General features: G+C 41.2%; 1 protein-coding gene, 2 long non-coding RNA genes and 1 pseudogene across 3 annotated transcripts in view; 2 read left to right on the forward strand and 2 right to left on the reverse strand.

The window, feature by feature from the left end:
• The window catches only part of LOC113013880 (uncharacterized), a 117,744-nt gene that overhangs the window by 21,970 nt on the left and 73,617 nt on the right, over positions 1-22,157 (reverse strand). The window lies entirely within an intron of this gene.
• On the forward strand, positions 578-9,418 carry LOC113013930 (tonsoku-like protein; annotated as a pseudogene).
• LOC145423158 (uncharacterized) lies at positions 2,685-3,920 on the reverse strand. Its single transcript, XR_013904268.1, has 3 exons — positions 3,579-3,920; positions 3,372-3,427; positions 2,685-3,240 (listed from the first exon to the last, which is right to left on the reverse strand). It is a non-coding gene; the product is annotated as an uncharacterized LOC145423158 (long non-coding RNA).
• Positions 4,076-7,552, forward strand: LOC145423157 (uncharacterized). Its single transcript, XR_013904267.1, has 3 exons — positions 4,076-4,675; positions 4,837-4,913; positions 5,391-7,552. It is a non-coding gene; the product is annotated as an uncharacterized LOC145423157 (long non-coding RNA).

Here is a 22,157-nt window from a genome sequence, read left to right on the forward strand (position 1 = left end):
CCTAACGCTAATATAACAGTGTCTAACAACAAAAGTGACATTAGTTAAGAAAACCTCAACTATAGTTTAGGACGACATAAAACACCGTTTAAGAAAACATGTAATGTAGAGAACTGACATCAAATGAAGGACATAGCGGAGTAACGTAGTGTTTGCATTTGATGTTAGCTAGCGTTTCTTTGTCGGTTAATTTACGTTTTCTTACCTTCGTAGTTGTGTATATAAGATGCAGCATATAACTTAAATCCTTTATCTAATTTGCTGGCGGGGGTAGTCGTCACTCTGCAAATCCGATGAACATCGGTGATGTTCAATTTTGGGAGCTCTTGTAGGCATCGAGTGTAGAACGTCGCCATGGTTTAACCGCACCGGAAGCACTGGAGCAGGACTACATAGAACGCGGAAGTGTTAGTGCAAGTAGTCCATACTGCCCTCGTCAGGTCTCCTGATTTCTCTAGTACAGACTCTGCTTTGTCTTTCTACAAAGAGTTGATGACATTAAATACAGATGTTTTAACAGTGCTTGAATGTTTTATTTTGTTTACTCTAGCCTCCAACTCAAACTTTGGTTGCTCCTATGCCCACGTCACTTCCTCCACCAATCAGAATGAGGGTCCGGGTTCAGGAAGACGTCTTCCTGATCCCAGTTCCACAAAGGTCGGTGAAAACTTTTAAGTTTGAGCAGTACATAAAAATAAATCCCAATCTGATTGGTATAGTGGTTTTTTTTGTTGTTGTTGTTGTTTTGTTTTTAATTTCTGTTTAATCGCCGGTCATTGCTCTGCATCCCAGTGAGGCCAACTCCTGCTCTGTGTCGTGGCTGTGTGAGCAGGCAGCTCAGCGTTACTACCAGAAATGTGGCCTCCTGCCTCGTCTCTCTCTGCAGAAAGAAGGCGCTCTGCTCTCCCCGCAGGACCAGCTACTGGCCGTCCTGCACACAAATGAAGAGGTGAGGTGACACTGAGGAGAGCCAGAAGTGACCATACTTGGACCACAGACAATTTAAAAGATGCTGAAGACTACCATGATTGGTTGATGAAGTCTGATCACGAGTGTTTAAGACAAATGTTGTCACTGTTGCTATCTTGGATTTTTTTTTAAAAAAACCCACAGTGACAAGAGGATGGCTATGACTGTGAAACAGCTTGCATGTCAGCCAGTGAGCATACTCCTTTTCTTAGGCAAAGTATGGCCCAAATTCATAAAATAGACTTTCTCATAGACACAGAGGTCTTTTTTTAAATCACTGATAGAAGGAATGGAGGTTCTAGGTCCTTCCACAATGACTTCATCTTTCATTACCCAGATGAGGCGTGCAGGTTTTAGACTGTATGATTCTGGTAAGAAGGTGAAGGGCTGATTATGTTAAGCTGCCTGAGAAACTACAATCTGAGAAACTGTAAAGATTAGAACCATTTCTATTACCAGACTGGATGCTGACTTGCTTTTGGAGCCAGCTTCCAGAAGACACTGAAGGAATCACAGTTTTTGGGATTGAATCCTTGGCTTCACTTTCCTGCACCAGTGCAGGATAACTGATGGGTTTGTATTGCAGGTTCTGGCTGAAGTTTGCTCGTGCACTCTCAGAAATAGAGGTATGAGAGAAGAACATTTTTGTACCTATAGGTACATTTTTTTTAAAATGTTCCCTTAAAAGTATAATACTGGCCTTTAAAAGTCCAGAAATGCCCCTTTAAAGGTACAATTTAAAGTACAAATCTGTACCATTTTGACCTGTACTGCAGTGACAGTGGCAGAATGTGGTAATGGGTCAGCATGGGAAAATCTGGATGGGCCTGGTTAATTGTAAAATTCATATGAGATGTGAGTGTGCTCATAAAAGCTACATGTTATAATCAAATCTGTTGGTCCTCTCCTCTGTACGTAAATTATCCTATGATGCAAAGAATATCTGTAACCTACCTTTGTGTAAGTTATGTTAAATTATATTTAAAAAAAAAAACACACAATGACATGCAGGCACAACCAAATGATGTTAAAAAAACTGGTCCATTTCCATTTTATTAAGTTCCAGTTATAATTTTTAATGTTTTAAATCTTGGTTGTAGCCTTCAAAAACGTGAAATCATATTACTGTTATGTTTGGCCATTTACTTTTTCGCTTTTACTACATCCTAGAATTGTTCATTAATTGGGAGGTTTTTATGGAATTTGCAACATCAAGTTAAACCGAGGTTCTTTGGAAGTTAAAATGTCAAGCAGATTTTTATGTTACGGTGACTACATTTTGTAAGTTACAAATATAGTTCGCCAAGACAGCATAACGGTTTCTAAACAACTGCGCATTAATACCACAATGTTGTATTTCCATGTATCAAGTTCGCAACGCGCATTAATCCCAAAGGCTGAAAAGCCAGCAGCGATGAGTGCTCCGCCTCCGCGCTGACGCAGAAAATGACTCTCAGGGGGTTATCGACACGGAGGAGCTCCTTATAAAGTTGATGGAAGAAGGCATTGATGTGTCAGACGACGAGGCGCAAAGGTTTAGAGGTAAGTCGGGTGTGATTTTGTGTTGTTATAAAAATTACAACGTGTAATTTTACAGTAGAGTTAGCAAAAGTCCGAAGAGCTAGCTTTAACATGGGTGAATGCTAGCAGTTAGCTAAGTTTTAAACAAAGAAAGGTACAAATGTGGACTATAGTGATGGGCAGATGAAGCCCCATGAAGCACTGAAGCTTTTCATCCAATTGGTTCACCCCAACGCGAAGCTTCATGAAGCTTCATTTGCTCTAGCAGGACACCTACTGGACGTAAAAATAATAGCTGGCATGAATTTGAAGAGTGTGGCATTTTGCACACAGCCTGTAAATGTCAACAACAAAAAGAGTGTGTAAAACATGTATATTGTAGTGATGGCAGTATACTGTGTATATTTATCCTGGCAGTATGGGAAATGATTATTTGGAAATGCTTGAAATGGAAATGATCATTTACTGTGAGGTGAGGTGTGGTTGGGGTGTGGACAGTAGTTGTGCTTTTGTAACGTTGAGGTATGGACAGCTACACACTGAGGCTTTGAGACTCAGTCCTGCCTGTTCACATTTTATTCTGTAAAAACTAAATGTTCACTGCTTTTACGACCTTTTTAGTGGGGAGAACATAGCTAGGATTTAATGATTTAACAAATCTTTTGAATCCTTTGTCCTCCACAATGCTAAATGGCTGTGAGTCCTCAATCACCATGCTGACCAGGTCTTCATCTATTTGAGATTGTTCTCCTGAGGAAAGACAATAAAGACAAAGCACAAATATAAATATCACACACGTAACTTATAACAGTTGTATAATATTGTTATATCATTTAGTAACATTACTGCATCCTATATTATCATTGCATTTGATGGCTCACCTGGTCTTGCTCCACAATCGGTGTTCCCCTTATTCTCATGCAAAGCTCTGTAGTGCCTAAGCATGGATGAGGTGTTGTTGTTGTTATATCCCAGCTCCCTGGCACATAGCAAACACTTCACCTTGTACAAAAGTAAAGACAGCTTAACATAAATTTTATTGCACCATCAGTATTATGAAAATACATCTTCTGTAGAAATTTACATACCTTGTTGGGAGGAATAAGATCAAAATGTTCCCACACAGGGGAGGACATCCTCCTCTTCTTAGCTGGCTCCATTCTCTCCTGACTTTCCTCACTCTCATAAACCTCCAAACGGTCTCCAAACTCTCACTAACCGCAACTCTCCATCAAACACCCACATTTTTGAATGAAGTCTGAGGGGTTTATATCGCTGTCATATCTCGCGGCAAAGTTCGAACCACTTCATGAACCAGTCACGTGGTACAGCCGGGCAGCGAGGCTTCGGACGTCATCATTTTCAGCTCCTCCCATAAATGAAGCAAGCCTCGATACGCGCTTCGCGGAAACGCCCCCTCCATTACTCGACACAAGCTCCGAAGCCTCGATACAGAACGTCCCATCACTAGTGGACTATTTAGACTGTTGGTGGAATCGTCAACGTCTGTCTTCCCGCCGTATTCCAGTGCTTTATCAATAAATAGTCACTAACCTTGTACAACAATGTAAAAAAATCAATAATTTCTCAAAACATGCTTGTATGTAAATATAGCTATTAACAAAAACGTTTTCTAAGCAAAATTTATCGCATCTAACTTGTTTCCCGCTCAAAGGGATTTTAAACAATGGAAGGTACACATTTGCACCATTCCACCTACTTAGTGGGATTTGGGATTTTCGAATCTGAGAGCTGTAAGCTCTGCGCAGGGACACTGTCTGCAACCCAAGAATTGTTAAGATGATTGGGGAAACAGCTAATGATTTTTTTTTTGTCTCTAAATCTGATTATTATTATTATTTTCTGTACTAGCTGATTAATCAATCTGTTTATTAGCTTTAGAATTTTTTGATCAAGGGTTAAAGTACTTTACATTTATCTCCAGTCTGTGTCTTTAAACATGTCAAAAGTTTAAATCCTCAATGTAAAATGTCATTCTTTTGTCTATTCTGCTCTTTTCATTTCCAGTTGTGTGATGAGGTTGATTTAATGCATCCCTGCCAAGACAACATCTGTCACCGCTTTAGCAAAAACTTCACTGCTGTTCTTCAAATGACCAAGGATTTGCCACTGAAGAAGGTCTACATGGAGGCAAGAGAGAATGCACTGGCTGAAGACATTACAGGTGCTAATTTGACCGCATACAAATAGTAAATTTTGTGACAATTCATTTGCTCTCTCTTCCAAAGATAATTGATGTACCATAGTGTCATGTGAAGAGCATGTTAATGGGAATTTGCATGCTATCAAAATCTAATGAAGTGCATTTGCATCTGTATGACCTAGGAATTGACTTCAAGGGGGCACTTCTCTTGCCATCCATCTTCAAGGAGAAGATAGAAGATTTCATCATCCTTGGAGAGGTAAATGCATGATGCAATGCATAGCCTTTGGCCACAAGTTTCATTCTCGGTGTTTTGTTGGCATGGAGCTGAATTCAGCTGCGGTTCAGCATCACAGCTAAGCTAATGTAGGGGAAACACTGCTGTTAATCCACAGTGCTGCTGTGCTCTTGGGTTTTGTCTGGTGTTTATATAGATAGATAAACCTTTATTGTCCCCTTAGGGAAATTCTTCTTCACAGGTACTGTCACTGTCAGGGGTGATTGCTTTTGCCCTTGAATATTATGTCAAACTTTAGCAGCTTATCAAACACTACCACGACAGTCATTGGTCAAGAAGCTTTTTGTTTGGAGTAGGGGCCATGTTTACAGGTTATCAGAATAGACAGTTTTGTTTTGCTGCAAATAAAGAAGGTAATTTGAGGAATCTGTTGAAAATCCACTTGGCACATATTGCTTAAACATACTGTATACTAATGTTTTTCTTCCTCTTCTGCAGAATACTCCCACGAGTCCATACCCAACCATTCGAATGAAGGATAAGAGTTGGACAACTGCCCTCTTAAGACAGTTTCGCTGTGTTGTGACAGTTGAAGGAGTGGATGTTTGCTCGTGCCGCTCGCTGGATGAGGCCTACATCTCAGCATTCTCCACCTTCTTCGTGTTCAACATGACCTACCCTGCATACTTCAAGAAAACACTTGTCTTTCTTCAGAACTGCATTGTCAACATAGGAGACCAGGGAGACAAACCCCTGCCAGTAAGTGTCACCAGGGTACTTAACCAACTCTATTAAATATGCCCCCACCCAAGTGTCACTACCTTATTCACTACCCAAGGCTGATTTTGATGTATGGTCCTCTTCGCCCTTTGTGGTGTATGGGATATGAAAGCAAGCATCAATATTTCAAAAATCTAGCGAGTAAATGCAAAAACTTTGTAAACATCACTGCAACTCTTAACAATCGTCATCAAATGAAACAGTGCTGGGAGTTTTCTTCAGATAAGTTGCTTGTTGACTTTGAACATTCACTCAGCACAAGTGTCAGTGTGCCATTTTCATCTCTGCCAGGTGACTTACAGAATGCTCTGGAAATGAACAAAAGTTTTACAGATGTGCATTTTCAGGATAAAGTGCTTCAGTGTGTGTCTGCTATATCTGTCAGCAGTAGGGCTGGGCGATATGACCCAAAATTCATATCTCGATATTTTTTTAGCTGGATGGCGATATAAGATATATATCTCAAAATTTTTTTTTTTTAAAGCCATAAGTTAAGAACAAAAAGAGAGTTCTTAGTCACACTGTGTCCCAGATGTCACACGGGCACTTTTATTTACATACAGCGTAGATGTACATGAAAAAATTACTCAAAAATAAATTCTCAGCATTTATTAAATAATCATGGTCCATAAATAAAAGAAAACTATGTTCTTTTTGTGCATAACAAAAAGCTCACAATTGTGCAGTCAAAATGTAAACTAACAGACGCTGAGCATAATAACAAAGAGACAGATTTCACAGCTGCACCACGTCTCTGAACAGGTGCCATTTGTGGTCCTTATACACACACAGTACGGTAATATTACGTTGAAGCACAGTATGTATCACTCCGCGAGGCTCCTCCTCGGTAGCCGTAATCATCCGACAGTCCATCAAGCGGTGCAGCTCCGTAGCTTAGCAAAGTCATATTAAAACATTTTTTGACAGATTGCTGAGCGCTGTGTACCACATAAAATCAGTTCGCGGTCAGTAAGCACAACCAGAATTCATACATAGGGCGCACTGTCGAGTTTTGAGAAAATGAAAGGATTTTAGGCCGTGCAGCCCGGTTAGCGCGGTTAGCTCGCTAACACGTTGACGCCGTCCAGCCCCACGCACGGGGCGATCCGCGGTAACTCGCTAACGGAGATTTTCCGCTTTCATCTTGTCATTGCCTGCAGATGAAGCTATGGCGGACGGGCAGTTGTGTTCAGTGAAGGAGAGGCGAGGCCGAGTAACGCAGCGTAGAGACAAAAGTGGACGAAAGAGAGGCAAACCTGCGGCTCCACAAGTATAATTATAACGTAACATAGACTATATCGATATAAACGATATTGTCGCATCTTATATCTCGCATGAAAATATATCGATATTTTTAAAAAAACTCGATATATCGCCCAGCCCTAGTCAGCAGTGTCAAATATGAACTTGAGGATGTTTTTGTAGTTGGCCATACACACACTGAAGCCATACCTATATTCCTTAAAATCAAGTATATTTTGAATGTTGATACTTGTTGGGTATTGTGTGGGAAACTGTTACTTCCTTGCACTTATGAATGTCATTTCCATGCTTACCAAGTTCAGTTGACAATGACTGGATCCTGTTCAATCCAGGAAATGAATTAGACTTTCAAGCTCTAGACACGTATTTAGTAGATGATAGGCTGTTTGTGTCCTTGAGGTATTCTGTGTGACGTGATTGCAAGCACATTTTCCATTGTGTTCAGGTGTTTAATGTCTTTATGTGATTGTTTACTTTTTTTTTTTTTTTTTAAATGAATGTATTTTTCTTGACATGTCCTATGGCAATATACGAAAGTAATCAAGGATGTATTCCTGTGGTTGTTTAAATGCTTTGATGTGATTCTATTATCGAGAATAAATGGTTAAATAACCAAATATTTTGGAATATTGGGGGTACATTTTTGTCTCTTTAGGTACGAAATAGGTTGTCGCTGGGGGGGTACCCTCATAGGTACCCTACTGTACCCTTTTCAAGGGAACATTTCTGTACTATAGTTTCAAGGTACATTTATGTCTTAGGAAAGTACATGATTGTACTTCAGATGGTACAACTTCATAAGGTACAAAAATGTCCTTCAAAAAGGAACACCCCCAGCGACAAGCATTTGTACCCTTTTTGGTACACTTTGGTACCCCTATTTCTGAGAGTGTGGGGATCTCCCTCCTCTCCCTGAGCGATACAAGAAGGCCTGTCAAAGTCTGGCAGTGGGTGAGCAACAAAGAGGTAATGCATTATAAAACGCACACAAGTGCATTTTTGTATTCTGTTATGAAGTACCATCTCTTTCTACCTGTAGATGAGAACAAGCGTGTCTCCCGGCTATGAGGTTCGGGACCGGGGTTCCTCCGTGTCAGGACTCCAAGTGTCTCGGTTTGGCCGCCTCTTCCCTCGGCCCGCTCCTCCGTGCCCTAAAACTTCAGGCCAGCCTCACGGAGCTGCGAATTTCTGGAAACCGTATGTCTGACGACCTTCTCCCTGAGCTGATTGCCACAACGCTCACATGCCTCGTCTGCAGCTGCTGGACATTTCTGCCAACTGCATTACAGGGGACGGCCTGGAGAAGGCTGTAAATGCTTTAAAGGGACAGAGTGCACCTGCATTCCCGGTAAGGGCCTCAGCTAGCCAATAGTGGCAGCTCCAGGTTTACCATCTAACCTGTATTTAAGTACCTCTGGTCTTAATAACTACCTTAGATCTTAATAACAAGCTAACCTGATTCGTATCAATGATATCTGTCAGAGAGAATTGGCTCTCGTGATCATTTGCTTTTTCTGCTCGTTTCCACTCAAAGTGCCTGGAGGAGCTGGACCTCAGTATGAACCCACTGGGGGACGGCGTGTCTGAGTCTCTGTCCTGTCTGCTGTCCTGCTGCCCTGTGCTAGCCAAGCGGTCTCTGCAGGCCTGCGGCCTCACTGCTCGTTTCCTTCAGCAGCATCGACTGCTGCTAGCCAGCGCGCTCACAGGTGACTCTAACAAGCAGCTGACTGAAGCCTTAAGCTTCACTGAACTCCCACCCATAAGCAAAACTGCAACTAACTTTACATCTTCTGAACGTTCAGGCACAGGCCATTTGAAAGCAGTGTGCCTGTCCCTCAATCCCCTAGGCTCCACCGGCTTTGAGCTGGTGTTAAAAAGACTGCCCCTCCACTGCCTCCCACACGTGGACCTGTCAGCTGTCTGCAGAGGGCCTGCTGATTACCCGGCACTGGAACACCTCGCCAAAGTCCTGTCACAGGTGTGCATGCAAAAATCATGCAATGTCATTTATTGTCGAAAGATATAATTGTGCAATCAGGTTAAGACTTTTGTGTTTTTGCAGGACGAGTGCTCTCTGACCCACCTCAGCCTGGCTGCAAATGGGCTGACAGACAGCAGTGTAGCTACCTTGGCGAGGTGTGCGTGTGTGAGAGTCAAGACCTGGACAGTTTGTCAGAGCTGGTCCAGGATATCCGTCTTTGCTCTCAGGCCCTCAACAAGCTGGACCGACAGACCTTGAAGCAGAGCTGGGACAGGACTCAGTCACACGGACACTTTCTCTGCCACCTCTACTTGAGGGTGGCAGGTGTGTTCATAATAAATAATTAATAATGAATTATTAATTTCATAATAATTCATAATAAAAGTGGTCATTTTTATAAACATTTTGTTTAATGAGGCTACACCAAAAAGAAACAAGATAAAAACAAAATAAAGTGACATGGTGTCCACCGACAGTCTGTGGATAGCTTGTGTTTTATGCATTTTTGTCTGCCTTATTTATACATGTAAAGCTCTGTATCTGTATAAAGAGTTTGTGTTAGTGTGTGAGAGGTTTTGTGTCACAATGGTCCTGTTTTGGAGGATTTGATTTAAAAAAAAACCAAACATAATTAAAGTAACCAACGATGCTATACGTTGACATCGTTCTTTCACTGTAAGACTCAGCAGGCTATGGTGAATAATCACAGCGATTTTCAGGTCTCTGAAGAAATCTATCTAGGAGCTATGACAGTGTAAAGACACCCTGCAATTTTAAATGTGTGGCGACATTTGAATGAGGCGCGTACCAGTAGAGGGAGCCAACGCACCACGAATGGTACACAGCCACAGATGCGCTTTGTGCAATGTATTTGTGACATGCAGGAGTGTTCGCAAAGAAATGTGGATAAGTTGTAAATCAAAAGTGTTGAGAATTTGTAATTATAAAGTGAATTAGGGAACGATATTAGATACTGCCACTGGCTAGATTTCAAAATGGGTCTCTCGCTCCCAAAGCGCGTTCTCTACGCCGCGGCCTGCCCTATAATATATTTCAAGCGTTTACCACAACTGAGAGGTGAAAACTGCCGTTTCTTCGTGTTACAAAATGTTCTGTAACTCCAAAAGTACACGGACTGTCGACATCATTCTTTCACTGTAACAATCAGCAGGCTTTAATAAAAAAGAGAAAAAAAATCAAGGCGGTTGTCAGGTCTCTAAAGAAAAATACATCTAGGAGATATGAGGAGTTGAAAACGCCTCTGTTACAGAATTTCAGCTGTCATTTTCACTCAAGTCTCCATAGACTTTGAATGTGGACATTTTTTAACTGTGTTGCTTCGAGGCCATTTGCGAGGAAACGGCAACTCCGACAATAATGACAGTGCCATTTTGTGAAAGGCAAGAAAAATACCTACATTTTGATGTATAATTTGTGTTAATGAAGGCAAAATTGAGCATTTGTTCGGACATGAAGAAGAGATTGAGAAAGCGACAATGCATGGTGTGTTTGGCGTCCATAGCAACCATAACAACCAATATTGATTGATGGAAGAGATTTTGAGACAGGGGTAAAAAAAAAAAAAAAAAGGCAGAGAGAGCCCATTCTGTAGGCTCGCCTGTAGGCTTCTAGCAAGCGTAGCAAGTGAATTTCAGAGCCAGGGGATTATTTTTTTTTTTTTTTTTTTTTTTTTGTGTCCCCAACATATGGTCCGCATGGGATTCGAACCACTGCCCTCTGTCCTCAATCTCTGCCATAGGGCCTGTCACGTTCCCATGAGCCACTCGGGCGGCCCGGAATGACAGGGCAAAAGTGCTATATTTAAAGTGCGCAATTTTCGGCTCTTTTTCATTAGCTGGACACCAGGCCTTATCTAGTCAGCCGTTCCAACCACATCCCTGCCAATGTGTGCCTACTTCAAGCCGCATACAAGTGTAACGCTCACAATTTTCTGCTATCACTCTAAAAAGCAACTTAAGTGTTAGTGATGTCACACCTATGCGCCACTGCCCTCTGTGGAGAATGGGAGAAATGTGCTTGCACCTCAACCTATGGACTCAGAGGACATTCAATCATCATCTTCCTCACTCAAGGTAACCTTATGGCTTGTAGGAACACTGCACATGTATGATAAGACTGTAGCCGTTCAACCGGCCCTTGTAAGGTTGCTGAAGACAGTGAACACCGTGGAATTCTCAGTATCACTGTGGCCCTGGGTTTTTCCACTGTCCTGCTAAGTGCCTATGTAATTGTAACCAACATAGGAGAGAGACGTAACATCGTGGAAGAGACATAAAGTGAGTAAAAACGATCTAAATGCATTTAGAATATATTTAGAACTACAAATTACACGTTTCTTAGCAATTATTGTTTTTTATGTCAAGCTTCAAGCTAGCTTCTTTATTGGGGCTTGGGACCAGCAAAAGTGACCCGAAATTTGGTCTTTAAGTCTGGTCATTAGCGTGTCTGGACCCAAACTACACTGCAGGTCCCAAAGTCAAATGATCACTGAGAGTTAAAAATCTGTCTGAAGTTAGAAGTTAGCAGAGAGTTAGCTCGCTAGTTTCCGTCTAAATATAATATACCAGGTTCTGACTGAGGGATTTCTAAAACAAATTAAAAGGCACAGCTCTGCTATCACTTCTGACATACATGAAGACAGGAAAGTAAGCAGCAGTGATGTTTGTAGGGTTACTGAAGTTTTGCTAGCTGGTATATAGTGATGTGATATGTGACTAGCGAAACAGCTATGTTAGCATAACATTAACACAGTGATGAAGGGGAACTTTTTTCCCACTGGATAAGAGTTAAGGTGAGGGTTCCCGATGGTTAGGGACAAATGCAGTGGCATGGCAGGATGCTGTAAACGGACCAAACTTCAGTCAAGAGAACAACTGAGATAATCCATCCACATACAGGTTAGTCATTAATGTGCTGCTGCATTGCCTGGGCTATAGTTACATGGTAAGGTTTTAAAAACTGAGCTTTAAAATGAATAGTTGTAATAAAAACTGAGAGAGGCCGACAGTGATCGCTTACTTTTTGTAAGGGGCTTGTTAAGATTAAATAGAACAAGTTACAAAGCATTAAAACATGTTAAAAACACAACAGCCTTATTAAACGCAGAGTAGTTTGGGCCCAGAAGTAGGATTGATCACGTCATCACTTAAAGACCGGATAGACACACGGTGGAGTTACTCATGTTTACTGTTGTTGCCACTTTCTAAATGTAGCAGGATGAATATTATATGTACTGGTTGATCCCACTTTTAGTCAGGCGCATTTTGAGGAGAAATAACTTTGCTCGTTATCAAATTATCAGTATCTCTGGAAACATTTAATACATTGTGATGGTTTAAATGCTCAGTCGTTTTCTCTTGTAGAATTCATATTCATAATAATATTTAGACAGCGGCACTATAGGTGTTGGCAGTTTTTGCAGTTTTACAAGCCCTCACGGTAAAAATATGGAATTAAATGTCACTAATGGGCTCTTCTCAAAAAAATCAGCGTCTGTGTCACACTGATTTTGATTAACTGACTTATTTTATTGTAATCAAACCTATTTTGATATTGTTGTCTTGTTTTTCCTTTAGCGAGGTGGTTTCCTTCCAATTGTAGCAGTACCAGTACGTCTGCCAGCTCCAGGTAGAGCTCCAGTGACCAGGAAGACCTCAGCATTCACCAATTCCTGCTGAATTACCGCAAACAGAAAGAACTGACAGAGGGCATTGGAATAGAGGATGATTATAACACTGAAGACCAAGGTAATAGGTCTGTCTAAGGGCCAGTGGAATATAAGCTATATGTTGTAGTGGTGATTATTTTAGATTAGGGCTGCCACGATTAGTCGACTAGTCACGATTACGTCGACTATCAAAATCGTCGACGACTGATTTAATAGTCGACGCCTCGTTTGAAGCATCACAAAAGACGCAGGAATAAGTAGTAGGATTTAAGAGTGTAATAACGGACTGAAATAGAAGATGGCAGCACTGTATGTACAAGGATGCCAGCTGCCGTTAAACCCCAAAGAAGAAGAAGCTGTATCCCAGAATTCATAGCGCAGCGCAGCTCAGTTTACAACAATGGCGGCAGCTAGTTAGTTTTAATATTACTCTTATTATTCTTTCTGGGTCACAAAATAAACGATTAAAATATTTTCAGGCGAGAATGTAGCTGTGTAAACCTCAAATATTTGCTCAGTTTATCAAGACACCACACGTTTTCGGAGACGTCTGTTACCCACTAGTTCGATAGCTAACTGGGGGCAAGGCTCACTAGGGCTGTATCCCAATTCAGGGTCTGCAGCCAAAGTACGCAGCCTCAACGATCCTCAAGGGCCGCGTACTTAAAGACTGCTAAGGCCGGAAGTGCGAGGCTTGTGAAATGGGACGGTCTAGCCCAGGTTTCCTAGCAACCATGATACTAACAGCTGGAAACGTTTCATACAGCTTTGTTTGACAGAAATGAAGGAGAAAATCTTTTGTTCATTTGTTTGTTTGTTTCTACATGAGCTTTGATCATTCTCTGTAAGATTAAGCTCAGCTATTGAACGGCGTATATTTTAAAGTAAAGGCTTTAAAACCAAGTTAGTACAAACGTCACTAATGTCACATAACTTTGCCGACATGTGGCCAACAGTAATGTTTTAATGTTCTTCGTTATTAAACATTTGCACATAAATAAGTGACATAATATTCAGTACTTAAAGTTTACTCTTCGGGCGCCCCTCATCCGCTGTTTTTTTCGGCAAAATTATCCACACCCACCGCCGCGCTATGCATTCTGGGATATGTTGGGCCAACGAAGTCTACACCGCCACGTCCTTAAAATTCAGGGAAATGAAGGACGCATTTGAGGGCCGCATTTCGAGCAGCCTTCGAATTGGGACAGCCTTCGTCGCGTCGCGGTGACGTAATCGGCCTTAAAATGCGGCCTTTAAGGCTGCAGACCCTGAATTGGGATACAGCCTAGTAGTGATGTGCGATACCACTGATTGCCTTTCCGATCCAATACCAAGTAATATTCAGGGTGGTATCGACGATACTGATCCGATACCGATACTTTATACAAAAACGTATTTTATTTATTGTATCTCAAATTATAGCATCATAATGATTACAGGATATCAGATTACTTGTTCTTATCACTTAATAATGCAGAATTATCATGTAGAAATAAAAAAAACTGAAGTTGTGCGCTATTTGAACACCTTGCCTGCCTGCAGCACTAAAGGACTCCATGAGAGAGGTCTGTCTCGCCCTAGCAGCACCTGTCCCTCTCCTCCTCTTCAGTTCGTCTCAACATACGCGCCTCATATTCTGTGATATGATTTACTCTGAGGTGTTTGACAAGGTTAGTGATGTTGCCACAACCATACATGCCAACCCTCCCGATTTTTCCGGGAGAATCCCGGAGCCACCATTCTCCCAAATTTCCACCATATTGCAGAATTCATAGCACGGCCCAGCCAATTCCAGTTTACAACAATGGCGGCAGCAACTTAGTTTTAATATTACTCTTATTTCTCTTTCTGGGTCGCAAAAAACAAAAACAAAACTTTTAACATATTTTCAGGTGAGAATGTAGCTGTGTAAACTTCAAATATCTGAGCCGATCGACACATCGTCTTCAAACCCCCGCGATCTTTCACCACTCGGGTTAAACATGATATATAAGTCACTTTGATAACTTAAAAATGTTATTGTTTGGCTTTTTCAGTGTTTTATTTGTTCGTGAGTAAATCGGTTTGGCTGAGATTAAAGTTATTAGATTAGATTAAATTAAATTTAACTTTATTAATCCCTCGGGAGGGTTCCTCCGGGGTTTTCACACAGCTGAATAAACATCAAACAGAAAACTAATTAAACAAAGTGTGAGACGGTCGAGAGTTTACGCCAGCGCCCGGTTATATTTTAGATAGCAAGGAGCAGACGGCAGTTTCACTCCACCGAGGGAACTCATGACGTACTACCCGGCTTTCTTTAGACCGCGAAGGGCGGGTCCTCAGGTGGAAGCAGCCTCTGAATTTCGACACCCCCGCTGTTTCCGGGCCGGCCAATAATAACGGTGACATTTAACGTATTTTATCCGATAAATAAACCCTGTAAAATGTATTTATCACCCCCCCAACAGCCCTTTTGAATGTCTCCCTAATTCTGAGGTCTCAAGGTTGGGAAAGTATAGCCACCACACCTCACTGTTGGAGCACTTTTTTGCCACATGTATTGCAAACCATGTCTCAGCTGTTTGTGGAGGTAAAATACGTCCGCACAATTACGCTCTGCCATTGTTGTGAGTGCGCGCGCCAAGGGGCTGCGAGACATTTATACAGCCGTATTTCGCACATGACTATGAAAGGCGGAAGAGGAAGTAGTTCCTTTGAATGTAGACAATCCGAATGTTATAGTTTCTTTCCACTGTGTTGCTGTTAATGATAAACTACAAATTTACCCTAAATTACTAAAAAATATCGATATTTTAATGTGAGAATCGATTCTAGAACATAAATGACTGGTATCGGAGGAATCGATATTTCAGGATTGATCCGCACATCACTAGCCGTCAGCAGTGTTCATGGGTCTGTGTGCAGCCATGGTTCCTGCTGCTGTTATCGTTTGTGCAAAGGCATGAAACATGCTTGTGGTGTTTGCATATAGTATTAGCTATACTGCTTTTAATATGGTTCTACTGCTCTTGCTCTTGTCATCATTCTCAAAGTTGGAGGAATTTTCATTTTAGCATTGATAACCTTAGCTACTAAAACTGAATTCTGTGTCCTTTGTAGTGCAAAGGAGGATTTACCACCTAACATTTTCAGCCTTTCTGTACTTCAGGAAGCAGAGGACAGAGTCAAGCAGAAAGGATTTTACTCAAAATGGTAAAGGAGGAGTCAGTCTTCTTGCTGTCAGGAAGGCCAGACATAGGAGCAGGAAGGTGAAAGCTCAAAAGCCGGCGTCTTGTATTTCAAGTCCCACAACTTCAGAGCCCTAGCTAACACAGTACTTCTCATCCATAATGGAATTAAGGTAAAGTTGGTCTACTGTCTGGCCCTCCTCCACCCCATCTCCTGCACTTAAGTAGAAGTACAGATACTTGTGTTAAAAAAACTAATCCAGTAAAAGTACTGAGTCAACTTCTTTACTCAAGTTAAAGTGAAAAAATACAGTCTCTGAAATAAAAGTAAGAAAGACCTTACTTCTACCATCCATCTACCATCTATTTTTATGCTCAAGTAACTCGATCTTCAGTGATATAAATATAAAACTAATATAATATTAGTACATGACAATACAAATGATCATCGAAGCTAAATTCTAGTTCTAAAGAACAAAGTGGTGTTAGGTGTGGCTGTGTGCAGACAGGAATAGGACCCAAGGTGCAGACTCCGGAGACAGAACTTAAACCAAAACAGCTTTAATGCTGAACTCAAACATAACATAACTGGGGAAAAAAGGTCAAAAATAAACTAACACCAGCGGCTTGACAAAACACACAGCAAAATAAACGGTAGATCGCGACACAGACACAGAGAAACACAGGGCTTAAATACACAGAGGGAGCAATCAGGGAATGGGTAACAGGAGGGAAACACAGCTGGGGCAAATCAGGCCTAACGAGACAAGGGGAAGCAAAACCAGACACATTAACATCAGACATAGACTTTCAAAGTAAAACAGGAAACACATAACACAGACTGAACAAAGACACAGACTCGCACGCACTGCAACAGAGGGAACAGAGACGTGGGACCAGGGCAGACACAAACACTGACTGGACACGGGGATATAGCCACTAAGGACACACAGAGACGCGAACTAGACAAGGGGATACAGCTGACAGGGGAGACAGAGCAGCTAGAGAAGACAGAGACATAAACTATAAGACAGAACTCAAAGAAACCAAAGACTAGAAAGTGTAAATAATATAATAAACTCAAAACCCCTGGGTCAACGACCCAGGCATCCTAACAAGTGGGGGAACACTAGGATCTGTTGTAGTGGCTCAGCGTGGGGAAAATACTAATAGCTCACAATAATAATGGGCTGTGATCAGCTGACCTGCTGTTATTTGTGGATTTACACAAGTGAATTCAACAAAATGTAAGCAGATGTTTCACATCTGGGCTGAGTTCCAACATTTTTCTATATATTGTCTTTATATCAGACAGTATGAAGTTGGTATGAACTTAAATATAAATGAATCTCTGCTACACTTGATGTAACCTTTCGCTGACCACCACAGTCACTGTGATTTCTCCACGTTAATGGTAAATGGACTGGTTCTTATACAGCGCTTTTCTACTCTGAGTACTCAAAGCGCTTCATACAACTTGCCTCATTCACACCAATTCATTTTTCTGCATAAGTGCTTTCTATCTAACAGTCACACACATGTATATGTCATTCATACTCTGATGGACACATCGGAGAACAACTTGGGATTAGTATCTTTCCCAAGGATATTTGGCATGCATACTACTTTCCACATCCTGCTCTACATTGTCACATTACATGTGTAAATCTGCAGTTTATTTCACTGATTACAACACACTGCACTCGTTCCGGCCCAATTTGACTCCTGAGTATGAACACAATCACTGCAGTACTTTCAGCTTTCTCTTTCATCTCTCTGTACCTCAGGAGTTTGATCCACAATGAAAAAACAGCGCACTCGAATGGCTTCAAGCTGGAATTTGAGCTCACTCAACAGACCAATGGACGTCAGATTCCTGTTATGCCTTGTGCCACAGCTGACTGTAATCTTGAGTGGGCTGAACTACTGACACAAGTGTCAGTTTTTCTGCTCTAGTAAATGAAAGAAATCTTTTTCAGCATAAAGTGCAGTAAATACATGTGTCAAGGTTCAGATATCTCATTACTCAAACTGTCTTATAATGAAAAAAGAGAGCTCTTTAATCACTGTAAAATCAGAAATTTCTATAGTTGTGAAATAACAGAAAGATCTCTATCATTTAAACATTTATTTATTGACTGTCTGTCCATGGTGTTACTGTGTCTGCTTGTGAGTCTGTCTGTTGAGTTCAGTGTCTTGTCTGGTTCTTTGTGTCTGTAAGTTTCCTGTTATATTCTGAAGGTCTTTGTCTCATGTGAGTGTGGTCAGTTTACGTTTCCCCTGTCTCGTCAGCTCTGATTTGTCCCAGGTGTGTTCCCCTCCTGTCTCCCATCCCTTGGTTACTGCTGTGTGTATTTAAGCCCTGTGTGTTCTCTTGCCTGTTGCTAGTTCGTCTGCGTTAATTCCCTGTGTCAACCTGTGTTCCTCCCTGCGTATTTCTATGTTCCCGGGTCTCCAGTTAGCGCTTCAGGTTCGTTTTGTTAGTTTTCTACAGTTTAGGTTATGCTTAGTTTCCTACACACCTCCGCCGTTTCTGTTTGTATCTCCATCTTCTCAATAAAACTCTCCTGCATCTCAGCTGCCAGCATCTTGGGTCCTAGTTAAATTCCACACAGCTCACCCCACGAGCCATGATACCTCCTAAGGAATTGTTGACTGCATTAATTAAGTCCACTTTGATGTTTAATTGGCTAACTTAATCTGAAAATACCATCGCAGATTTGTTTGATGTTGAATTCTCCCAATTCTTTGAATCTTTGGGCTGAAGGAGGGACAATACTCGGTGTATAAATGCTCAATCAACAATCATTTATTTCCATATAATTCAACAGTCAGAGCATTACAACGTCCGGACGGGAGAGATGCTACCAGAGGGTCAGGCACATGTCTCAAAATGGTGACGGGTTGCTCAGCTTTTTATAGTCTCTAGTGGCCCCCAGCTAGTCGTAAAAGCCAAAACATCACATTTTTTCTCTGTTACAGCGCCTAAGTTATGACCTCGGCAGTTGTTTCTCTGCTTTCTGTAAGGTGGGGGTGTGGAATGTGGTCTATCTATCTCCCCTGTCTTTAGACACAGAGTCTCCTGCTTACAACCTTCTCTTCATGATTCAACAATTAAGCATGTCAAGAAAACAGTGTAACACATTCCCAGCAGATCAAGGATACAGAGTGATGCACATTTATCTAATGAACTAATATGTGAATATGTTCTGTTAACTCAAAAGTATAATGAGAACTAAACTACATACAGCTCACACACTCTATATTAAAGGGTATAATGTGATCTACAGCAGTATTCTAATTCAACTACTTTGATTACATATATAAGGTAACATATAATAACAGAATAATCTAATAATTCCCCCTTTTGATCTCTGAAAGAGATCACTTACAACATGCACTCCAGGGTCGCAAGGTCCAAGTTTTCTTGATCCTGAGGCCCTCTGTCCCCCTTTAACGGGTGGACCATATGTGGGATGACCTCTGTGTTCACGCAGTTCAGATGCAAGCAAAGTTAGATTTACAACCATAACAGCAGTTACAGATGACTCTCCCATCACTCCCCAATTCTCCCACAGCTTTATTTTGGTGCTCCAGTTTTCCACTCCCATTTTAATGCCCCCTTATACCTTTCAAATGTACTTAGACTAGAACCTCTGTCTAAGGAGCTTTTAACCTTTATTTTTATTGCTGCAGCTACCAGTGTCTTCCAGTTGGGTGATTCTCAGCTTCTTTCTTCGACCTCCGGGGTTAGACCACCCTTTAGTCATTGCACAGTTCTGGGGATTATTCTGCCCCGATTTCAAACAAGGATCTGTGTGTTTTGGGTTCACCGGCGTGTCCCCCTTTTTGCCAAGAGCCTCTTGAACCTCGTTGGTCTGGTGTTCCTGGTTTTCGCCAACCCCTTCATGGTTATTGCTGTGTTTGTGGGATCCATCTTCTCCAGGAGCCCAAACGTCATGACACTTGACCCCAGTTGCTGTCTCGGCAGTCCCTACATCTGTCCCTGCTGTGAAGGGTCCTCACATCTCCGGGTCCCCGTCTGGTGTCTGTTCCTTTCTCTGCAAGAGACAGAAAACCAAAACACCTCTCTCCCTAGCCTTGATAATCTAATATTGTTATCCATTATTGTTCTAATGATTCAAATTTGGTTCAAAATATTATGTTCAGGACTTATTCTAATCATAATCTATGTGTGTGTAAAAGAAATCAAAAATTAATGAGTCATCTCTAAGTCTAACCCATTATATGCTTAAGTTTTACCATATTATGTTCAAACTCAACTCCCCCGTTTTGACACACTCCCATGTGTCAATTCACCGGAGCTAGACACTTAAAAGAGAAGGTTGGTGACATCATATCTCAGAAAGTATCAGAAATTCTTCTCTCGAGTACCGTTGCTCCAGCCTTGTCATCCCTGAGGATCTTCGATCCCGAAAATGTCCCTTCTCCTCATGTAATAAAGTCTGTCATCCTTCCATGCCCTGGTAACTGGTCCATCCAGAGCTGTAACATTTTGAAATGTACATACAACAAGCCAAACCACACCTTGGTCACACCAACCCTTTTCTGCCCTGAAGATGTCCAACACCATCTTAGTCTGGACCAGGGTTGTAATAGTTTTGCAATTTTCATCAGTTTTAATCAGTTTTTACCAATTGTTTGCTAGTTTAGTTTAGTTTTTATTTTCTGAAAATCCTTAGTTTCAATTTAGTTTTATTTGTGTTTTGCAAAAAATTAAGTGTAACAAAATCCCAGTTCCATCATATCAGTCATGCTCTTCTGGTTATCCTTGGGTGTTGAGACTAATAACTATTAACTCTTGCCGCACCGAGTGGTCCTAATTTTCGTTGAAGTGAATTGATAACCTTTTGAAGGCGATTGTTTCACACCTTTATTTAGATGTCCCAGTCCTGTTGTCTCGGGATACATCACGCTGCCTTATCTGGGGTTAGCTGTTTTCTGGGGATGCGGGTTGAGTGGGTGAGCTCTTCAAGGAGGGGGAGTGTGCTCCCCCTGATGAGGTCTTCTAGGTAAGCTAGGTTAACCTTCTTGTGTGGGCTTTTCAAGTGCACTTTAAGGTTAGTGGGACTTTTAGTTTTATAAATGTCCCTCATGACCCCCTGATGACCCAGTATTTCATTTTTGCACACTGTAGTACACATTTTAGTTTTTGCTTGTAGCTCGCATACTCTACTTGCCACTCCTCTAATTCCTGATGTTTCTTAGAGAGGGCAACAGTACCTTTAAAATTATATCACATGTGTGGGGGTGTGGCCTTGCCAATTGCTTTGCCCACCTTTTCAAAATGGCTGGCGTGCCCACAAGCACATTTCATGGAAAAAGAAAGGTAAGCTTGATATTTACATTTAAAATGTTTTGTTAAACTCAGATTTTTATTTTATTCTTTTTGCAAGTACCCCTCCTCGGTGGCGAGAAACTGTTGGTGTGGTCAAGTGGGTGCTCTAGAAACAAACGCTCAGGACAGAACAGTTATCAGTCATGTACTTCCTACAAATTTTGCATATGTTTTATTTCATATTGATCCTCTGAGTGTAATGGTACATTTTAATTTGAATTTATCCAAACTAAACACAATATTTTCTTTATTGTGTGGATGCTTTAAGCATCCACACTATTGAGTTCCTCTTGGGACTTCCGTACACTTTTTGGCACTTAACTACTTCCGCAATTTTCAGCCGATTTTCACCGTTCAAATTTTAAACTATTCTGCTATTTCTGCTAATGTGTGCTATGTCTTTTGGTATTTTTCACTATTATACTTTTTAAAATATTAAGCTTAATTTGTCCCATTGAAATGAATGGGAAACTTCTGCAATTCTGCTAAAATTTGCTTGTTTCTGAAACTTAACTACTTCCTCATATTTTCACGTAGAACAAGCATTCAAACTTTAAAATGTTCACAAATTATTGGGCTATTCATGTGTGATTCAGCTTTTTCAAATCTTTTACCGTTTTACTTTTATGCCTCTTAAAGTTTTGAGTTGCACAATTGTGATTTTTCACAAAATACATGCGTTGTTATGGTTGCTATGCTCTTGGCTTCCAGTGTGCCACTGAAGCTTTTGCAGTCTTCTCTTCATGTCCGAACAACTGTTTGCTACTTGCTCAATTTTCACTCAACTTCCACAAATTATACATCAAAACGTAGGTATTTTTGCTGGCTTTCAGGAAATGTCACTAACATTGTTGTGGGATTTATAGAATTTTGGCAAATCTCCTCAGACCAACACAAACTCTCAAAACTCTGCATAGAAAGTCAATGGAGAGCTTGTTCAAAATCATCGCTGGATTTCTGTAATGAGAGGCATATTTGAATCGTCATATCTCCTTAACGAAGCGACTTTAAGACATGAGGCTTG

The sequence above is a fragment of the Astatotilapia calliptera genome, chromosome 20 (genome assembly GCF_964374335.1).
Source record: "Astatotilapia calliptera chromosome 20, fAstCal68.1, whole genome shotgun sequence".
Classification (NCBI taxonomy): Eukaryota; Metazoa; Chordata; class Actinopteri; order Cichliformes; family Cichlidae; genus Astatotilapia; species Astatotilapia calliptera.